Raw genomic sequence first — 8,274 nt, forward strand, 5'->3', positions numbered from 1 at the left:
CCACAGGGTTCAGTATTGAGTTGGTCCTCCCTTTGCAGCTATAACAGCTTCAACTCTTCTGGGAAGGCAATGCACAAGGTTTAGGAGTGTGTCTATGGAATGTTTGACCATTCTTCACATTTGTGAGGTCAGGCACTGATGTTGAACAAGAAAGTCTGGCTTGCAGTCTCTGCTTTAATTCATCCTAAAGTTGTTCTAACGGGTTTAGGTCGGAACTCTATGCAGGCCAGTCAAGTTCCTCCACTCCAAACTTGCTCATCCATGTCTTTATGGACCTTGCTTTGTGCACTGGTCCAAATCAAGATGGATCCTGAAGCAGCAGCTGGTTTTACAATTGTATCTTATTTCTTGCTGGACTTCTGCATTAAATAGCCTTTATCATAGATGACATGTCGCATGCTGATTATTATAATATTGTGGCTGGCTCATAGCTCCTAGATCTGCACCTCGTTCGCACAAATCCAACGTGAACTAATAACTTCCAGTTTTGCTTTTGTCACATTTTACTTGTGACAAATTACCAAATTATGCAGAAATGTTATAACACAGTGACAATTATATAATTAATATTTTCCTGATTTACAAGAACAGCCCTTGGTTTTGTAGATTGGCCTCAACAATAACTCAATTAAAATGCATTGAAAAGCAGCCTTTAAAATGAAAAACAGGACTTATCTTCCAGGTCATAGTTATGACATGTTTGCATGGTCTTTCTTTGGGTGATTGGGCCATAGTTTAAAAGGGGTTGTAAAGGTTCGTTTTTTATTTTCTAAATAGGTTCCTTTAAGCTACCCCCAGCCAGAACAGCTCGGGTGATGGGGGCAAGCTTACTATTTAGAAAATATAAAATGAACCTTTACAAACCCTTTAAGGTAAATCTAATTGTCCATTCAGGAAAAACTGACAGGTTCTATTGAAAGACCTTCTACCCTTTCACTAACGCTTGCCTTCCCTTCTCTCCTCCACCACCCTGTTTGCCTGCCAAAGCCCTGAACAGAGAGCCCTGAGAATACTGTGTCCCCCGCCTCCAAAAGAGTTGTAGAGCACGGCAAAGGTAAGTATCAACAAGGGGTAAGGCTCCTAAGGCCCTGTACACACGGTCAGTTTGGTCCGATGAGAATGAACCGAAGTTCATTTTCATCGGACCAAACCGACCGTGGGTATAGGCTATCGGTCTGTTTTCCTTCGGTCCAAAATTTTAAAACATGCTTCAAAACCGAACCGATGAACCGCTGCCCCATCGGACCAAACCGATGGTTAGTACAGAAAAGCATCGGTTCAAAACCCGCGCATGCTCAGAATCAAGTCGACGCATGCTTGGAAGAATTGAACTTCGTTTTATTCAGCACGTCGTGTGTTTTAAGTCACCGCGTTCTGACCCGATCGGATTTTGAACTGATGGTGTGTACACACCATCAGGCCACTTCAGCGGTGAACCGATGAAAACGGTCCGTCGGACCATTCTCAGCTGTTTTGTCCGACAGTGTGTACGGGGCCTTATTGTAACAACAGTGTATTACTATATGTACTCTCAAAGTACCTGAGCTATACTGCCTCTCATATGTAACTAGTAGTTGCCATTACAACGTGTGTATTACTACATGTACTCTCAAAGTACCTGGGCTAAACTGCCTCTCATATGTAACTATTAGTTGCCACTACAACTCATATTTACTACGTGCTTGACAGAAGTATAAATTGCTTATAGCCTTGTCCTAATTTTGAACATGTATGCTCTAACTTTTCTATGCTAGGGGTTGATGCTATTTCATAGCATCTCCCTTAGTGGCCTAATACATTCCTATAGGCTTAAAGTGATATGATGTAGAGAACCCCCAAACTCCTGTTTGTGAGGAGTGATGCCTGGGGTCCCTTACTGATAATCACTTGCATATTGAGGTGTATTGGAATATTGACCTTGAATTATATTTTTATACGCTAAGCTCTGGTCGCATGATGTAATGCGTCCATGCTTAGTAGCTCAACGCCTTTCTTTATGTGACACAGAGATGATGTATAGATCCCCCAAACTCCTGTTGCGAATAGTGACGCCTGGGGCCCAATACTGAGTTGTTGCATAGAGAATTACATTGATCCCCTTGCTAACCGCAGTTGTGGTTCACTCCGTTCACCAGTGCTGTTACACTTATAAAGACAGACGAATGTTGGCCTGATTGGGTAAGGTCCCTCTTGAAGCAAAAATTGGGTGCTTTCTCTGAGGGGTACAAGCTTTTATGTTAAGCATAATTTGAAAAATTAAGTTAGGTAAATCCAAAGAAATTACTCTATATTTAATACTCAGACACATACTTTATACCCCCCAGGAGGACATTCTCCTCTTGGGGATATTAGCATGACAATGCAAACTTCAAACAGCATTCCAATTAACAGCTAACAACTAACAACGATTTTAATTAAACAGTTAGCTAATTGACAAATAGTCACCTAGACAAGCCTAGGTGACTCAGGTCATTACCCACCCAGTTGGGCACCAGTTCTCCAGAAAAAAGACCCAGGGCTATCCAAGTCTCATTAACCAGATTTTACTTGTGTAATCTGTCCACTAGACAAGTCATGATAAGACAAAACTAAAATGTTCATTTATCTTCATACATTTCTTGAGAGATATTGTTAATAAATATTTCTATCCTAAGGGGAGACGCTTCTGCAGGAGGGCCACCATATTTCTTTTGACTGTTAACCTGTACAAGATTAATATTACACTTCAGAAGGGAAGCGTTATTGTCTTTATTGTCGTTTTTCACTTTTAATTGGATTTACCTAACTTAATTTTTCAAATTATGCTTAACATAAAAGCTTGTACCCCTCAGAGAAAGCACCCAATTTTTGCTTCAAGAGGGACCTTACCCAATCAAGCCAACATTCGTCTGTCTTTATAAGTGTAACAGCACTGGTGAACGGAGATGCTTAGGGTAAAGGACTGGTATTACCTATCGGTCTACTGGAAGGGTTTGGAGGGCAGGAGGCACTGTTTGGTGGAAGCACCCAGGCACCTTTAAAGCCCTGGCAGGTCATGCAACTTCAACACTTTCTCTCCACTATCAGGCCACAAACCTTGACAGAGACTCCCTTACGTATCTTTAAAAAATATACTGCCTGGACCCTATCTCATGCACCATCGATCTTGTTCAGTTTCTCTACTCTTCCACCTACAGCATTTGTCCCTCCGTTGCGAATGGGATATAGGACTAACTTTCACACAAGAACAAAAAGATTATGTTTTACTTTTCGCCCGCTAATCTTCATCTTCTCTTTCCAGCAGATACCAGGAAGCCGAGTACAAAAGGTTGATCAGATGGTGCAGAGTTCCAGCTATCGTGCACAAAATGTTTCCCTCAGTGATCTCTATGATTAGGAGGTGTAATTAAGTGAGAAGTACGCTGCTACATATTTTCTGGGAATGTCCATTGCTATGACCCTATTGGAAGGCAGAATAAAACTGACAAAAAGTGAAAAATAAATAAAAATACATGTTATTGAGGGACAATTGATTATCTGTGTAAAAACATAGCTCAGAAGCAAAAGATCCTTTTAAATCCTTTAAAAACGTTGTCAGCTATACAGTAAAGTAACCCCTTGATTGCCTTCCTTCTGGGAATGCCTAATCAGTCTAATCTCCATCAACTGAGGCAGGGCTTCTATTGATTTCGAATCTCTTTATTAATCTGTGATGCCAATCCTGTCACCTTTCATATTTCTGTAAAGGATTGATATTTGTAAAACAAAATCACACGTTTAGAATGGCAAAGATGTTTTTATTACAAATAATGTGAGCAGTCTGTAGTTCCTCTTTAATATGTTCATCCTTTGGAGATACGTGGGGTTAGTAGGCACTTTTTTGATGAATAATATTCTCTATGTTACTCATGCCAATGTATTATAATGTATGTGTCTCAACAGCCTTATTTCTGGTTGGATGGGGCTGGGCAGGGTGGTTGAAACTGTTTATCCTTCTTTTATTGTTTTAAGGAGGGCGTCATAATACGTGTCAGGGGCCACCGGCCCAGTGTCTTTACCAAGGGCACTGCAGTTGCTATGTAATGGAGATGATGCTAATTTTGAACTTTAGTTTTATTTTTACGTTTTCTAATGTTGTGTTTCCCATTACTTTCTGAATCAGAGACAATGTTCAACTGGACAAGCAGAGATGTTGAATTAAGCTTCAAGCACTTTAACTACCTAGCTCAGGGGTGCCCAAACTTTTGAAGGCAGAGGTCCACTTAAGTGACTTAGTAACCATTCGCGGGCCACAATGCACGGAGTGGGCAGATGACAGGTCTGTGTCCAGTCTGCATATGTAAAGCAGACACAGACACAGCCCAATCTACTCTATGGGCCCTCTGATCCAATCAGATGGAAGGAGATGGATCCACTTCTGTATAATTTAGCAGATTGAATTGGAGGTAGGCAGGTGTAAACGGACAAGTCTATATACATCCGCCACTCCATAGAGGTGAATAGTGGGTCCGATTGGGTCGGACAGATCGCGTGAAAGGGGCCTGAGGCTGCTTTTACACTGATGGTCTGCGGTATACCCACACCGTGGGTGCGGCGCAGTGTACCTGTGGTTTTCCTGCCGGTTAGCTGCACTTTGCCATAGACGTCTATTATATCCTGCAGGTGTGGTGCACTTTCTGGAAAGCCGCTTGCTTCCTCTACCGCCAGCTTCATTCACAACACTGATGCTGTGGGATGGCAGGTCGCCAACCTGCAATATGGGCTTGCCAACCAGCCATTCCAGAGCAGGTGGTCACGGGCCACATAAGAGGGCTCCGTGGGCCACATGTGGCCCCCGGGCCACTGGTTGGGCACCCCTGACCTAGCTAGTATGATTTGTCTAGCCATTGGCCTTCTTTATGCCCAATCACAGATAACAGAATGACAGAGGTTCTCCAATATACTAATTACTATAATACTTTGAGAGAGAGAGGTGTATTTGTTTCTTCCAGAGATTATTCTGTTTATTTTGGATATCTTTGGATTTCTGTAGGCATGTGTTCCTCCACCCTGTTTTTTTTATCATCATACAGGAGAACTAGAAATATAGGGGGTTATCCACAAAGCCGCGGCGCAACGTAACTTTTCGGATTTAAGTTACTCCGCCGCAAAATTCCCAAGTTAGGTGCCGATCCACAAAGCACTTACCTGGAATTTTGCGGCGCTGTAACTTAAATCCGTCCGGCGCAAGGCGTTCCTATTCAAATGGGCGAGTCCCATTTAAATTAGGCGCGCTCCCGCGCCGGACGTACTGCGCATGCTCCGTCGGGTAAATTACCCGACGTGCATTGCGCTAACTGACGTCGCTCCGACGTCATTTGCTTAGACGTTAACGTAAATGGCGTCCAGCGCCATTCACGGACGTCTTACGCAAACGACGTAGAATTTAAAATTCGACGCGGGAACGACGGCCATACTTAACATGGCTTAGGACAACTAGGGCTTAGCCCTAGTTTTACGCGGCGGAACTCGACGTAAACGACGTAGATTTAGAGCGTCGGGCCCGTCGGAGCGTTCGTGGATCGCCGTAACTGGTCATTTGCATATTCTACGCCGGCCTCAATGGCCTCGCCACCTAGCGGCCGGCCTAGAATTGCATCCTTAAGATCCGACAGTGTAATTCAATTACACATGTCGGATCTTCGTCCTAACTATGGGAAACTGAGTCTGTGGATCAGTTCCATAGTTAGGACCAGGGATACGACGGAGTAACAGCAGTTACTCCGCCGTATCTCTTTTGAGGATCTGGCCCATAGACTTGGGGAATATTAGGAGTAACAGACTCAATTATTAATCAGCACTTTAGGACATCGCTGAGACACCAAACCATCACAATCGAACCTCCATACATCTGCTATATACAAAGTGGTTGCTAAATATAAAATTTCTCCAAAATACTCTAACACCTTTATAATAACAAGAGTAAAACTTCTTCAACAGGAGTCCCTAACCGCATTAACCCAGCCATGGCTCACAAAAAAGTATTGCAGATCTGCTAGGAAACTGCCAAACATAACATCATTGGCTCTACTGAGCTCAATTTAATTGCTTGTCCTTAGTGACCTTTAAAGCTCCTAATGCCATAACATCAAAAATCCAGAATGATTTTGCACAGATTTTCTGCTTGTTCATTTATAAGACTGACAGAACAAAGCACACAATGACAAACCAAACAAGCACACGAGGAATACATACAAAGCACAATGCCCACTACATTCAGATTATTCCAGTGTGGTTCCGGTGTATAATAAACTTCTATCATCATACATTGATTCCTTCTATTGAAAATATACATAATTCATTTATGGCATGGGCCATTATAATCATAAATTTGTATCATTTGTACATTTTAATTTATTTTTAAAGTGCAGTAACTGACAGCAGCAGTTATACTATATTTGGCCTGATTTTCATGCATGATAAATAAACTTCAATTAATAGCTATGATGTACTAAATAAAACACTACCATATTAATAAAAATACCAACCAAGTTTGCTTATTTAGGGGCTCACTTAAAAAATAGGGGAATTGCCACAACACAGGCATACTGCTGCTGTAAAAAAAAAAAAAAAAAAAGCAGCTCACCTTCACTCACATAGCTCACTTTGTTGCAATAACCAGGAAAAATTCAGTACAGCTCAGCCAGCTACACAGATGGCCCATATTTTACAAATCTGGTGATAAATGTGTGTTGTGATGTGCAAAGTGGAGTGTAACAGAGAGCAGATAGCGGTATAAATCAGCCCACTTGTAGGCAAGTGCAGTCTGTTTTCTCCACTTCAGGTGGCAACCAACTGCAACGGCTATGCAGAGGGAGAGGAAGTCAAGAGGAACCTGGTTCCTCTACGGTTTCCTGAGTCACCAGAGAAGCTATCTGATTGGATGCTGCCACCCTATGTGATCCATCTTGGGTCAGGCAGAGTCTATTTAGGTCCTTGGTTCCTTAGCTTGGTGCGCATTTTCACATATGGGTAGTGTAGGATCAGGTACCCAATTGGTTCCTCTAGATTTTACTTAGGGGTATCAGAGAAAAGGGGGCTGAATACAAATGCATGCCACACTTTCCAGATTGAAATCCATTTATCATTTTCCTTCCACTTCACAATTATGTGCTACTTTGTGTTGGTCTATCACATAAAATCCCAAAAAAACACATTAAGGTTTTTTGATTGTAACATGACAAAATTTCGAAATTTTAAGGAGTATGAATACTTTTTCAAGACACTGTATTTCACAGTAGAGTTGTGGTTTTTGTAAAGATTTTCCAGTCTTAGTAAGTTAAATATGGGTCCATCCTACATTACCAATATTACTTGTTCCTTTGCATAAAACCTTTCCTTAGAAAAACATTAAAGCTGCTACCGTGTTTCCCCGAAAATAAGCCCGGGTCTTATATTAATTATGCCAACAAAAGACACAGTAGGGCTTATTTTCGGGGTAGGTCTTACCATGTAATGTGCTATCTTCTCTCCCCCTCCCTGCCTGTCAGGAATCCCAAGTGTGAACTGAGTTAAAATGCTTGTACAATCCTATAATCCACTCTATTACAGTAGTATATAATGTACAATGTGTGCGTTTCTGTAATATAATTGTGCCAAATACATTTGTTATAGCGCCGCTCTGCACTTCTGTTACCCGCCGGAGCTCTTTTCCCCGCAATTATATTACAGAAACACACACATTGTACATTATATACTACTGTAATATAGTGGATTAGAGGATTTTACAAGCATTTTTAACTAGGGCTTATTTTCAGGGTAGGGCTTATATTGCAACCCTCCTGGAAAATAACGCTAGGTCTTATTTTCAGGGTAGGTCTTATTTTTGGGGAAACAGGGTATTGCTGATTACTATTTTGCTAATGCCAGTTGCCTGGTTGGCATGCTGCCCTCCTGATTTCAATACCTTAAGTTACTAACGCTGAACAAATATGCGGGAATTTTGACTTTACCCGTCTGACATGTTTTGGATCAGTGCAATAAAAGTATTAAAGCCAGAGTGACAGAACAACAACCAGGCAATTGGAATTTTCAGAAGGAGATCAGCAATGGTGATCCTTATATTTCTCTTAGGTTCACTTTAAATAAGACTATTGATGTTATACATCTGCTGCTGTATTGCTGTATGCTGAACATTTTAGAATAATTTCCATTTTTCAGGTGACAGCTACTAAGCCTCAAACACATTCTGCGTCAACATTTCATGTCAGCTATTGTAAGATATAAGATATTTCTCAGGCCGTTTGTACCACAGTA

This window comes from Rana temporaria, chromosome 6 (genome assembly GCF_905171775.1).
Source record: "Rana temporaria chromosome 6, aRanTem1.1, whole genome shotgun sequence".
NCBI lineage: Eukaryota > Metazoa > Chordata > Amphibia > Anura > Ranidae > Rana > Rana temporaria.